Consider the following 1,297-nt stretch of genomic DNA (forward strand, 5'->3'; position numbering starts at 1 on the left):
CGCTCTTCCCTCCCCTCCATATCTGATATTACTAGGGTGACCATATAACTTATTGTCGAAACCAGAGCAATTTGGAGAGAAAAAGAGGGCACTGTGTATTAGTAATTATGCCAGGACAACAGGTATAAACCAGGACCCTACTTATCACCCCCCAGTAAAAGGTGAAAACTTTTTTTAAAAAAACAACTGACTGAATTAACGTATGTTGTTCTTTCTCGGTCTGCACCTGATAAAGGTGCCAGTATCTACCAATGTATCCTACGTCACAGGAAAAGAAAATATTCCTGAGAAGTTGCATGCTATAGGATGCATAGGAAAGCTAGCGAGTTAGGGAAATTTGTGAATGCTTTGGAAATGTAAATAAAAACCCTTTCATGATGCACCTTCCCATCTCTTATGTAAAAGTGTAAAATTTAAATTTTCTAAAACAGTTTCTTACTAGATAGTAATCTACACCGGCCAGTTACATGTAGTAGAATATTTAAATCCCACACAAACCCTGCGGAGCAGCGTAATATGGATCACATCAGACAGGACTCTGCCTTGTCAGGCATCATCCTGGATTAGATACTGCTGCCCACCCTAGCAACGAAATCCTTACTCATATTTTAATATTGTAAAATAACATATACTCGTTGTGAAAATATAGAAAAGTTAAAAGCCGGAAAACAAATCACCCACAATCACCACCTCTCAAGTAGCTATGATTAGCATTCTGGTATATTTATTTCCAAATATTTATATCTATATGACTTTTTTTTACTTAGTTGTGATCATACTATTATACATATAAAATGTATCCTGCTTTTCACTTAAATTATATTCCATGTATTTCCCGTGTCATTAAAAATTACTTATAAGCATAACTTTAAGCAACTGTACATTAATCTATTATGTGGAGAACATCTTGTTTCCTTAACTATTCCCAGCTTGTAGGGCATTTAGGTTGTTTCCAACTTCTTCTTATAAATTATGCCACAATGAACACTTTGTACTAAAAGATTTTTCTGTACTTCATGTTATTCCTTGAAGCTAGATTCCAGAAACTGAAATTATCTTAAAATATATGAACATATTTAAGATTCTTGTCACATATTTCAAAATGCTGTCCAACAGGTTTTTATCCAGTTTATAAATATCTATCCATATTCAAAAATGAATATGACCCTCAGCAGCATAGAATATTTTCATATGTAAAACATGATATATGTTTTGTGTTTTGCATTTCTTTGATTTCTAGAGAGGCTTAGCTGTTTCTCTTATCCTGGATAACTAATTGTATATTCTATTCCATGAA

The sequence above is a fragment of the Lipotes vexillifer genome, unplaced genomic scaffold, assembly GCF_000442215.2.
Source record: "Lipotes vexillifer unplaced genomic scaffold, Lipotes_vexillifer_v1.1 scaffold602, whole genome shotgun sequence".
NCBI lineage: Eukaryota > Metazoa > Chordata > Mammalia > Artiodactyla > Lipotidae > Lipotes > Lipotes vexillifer.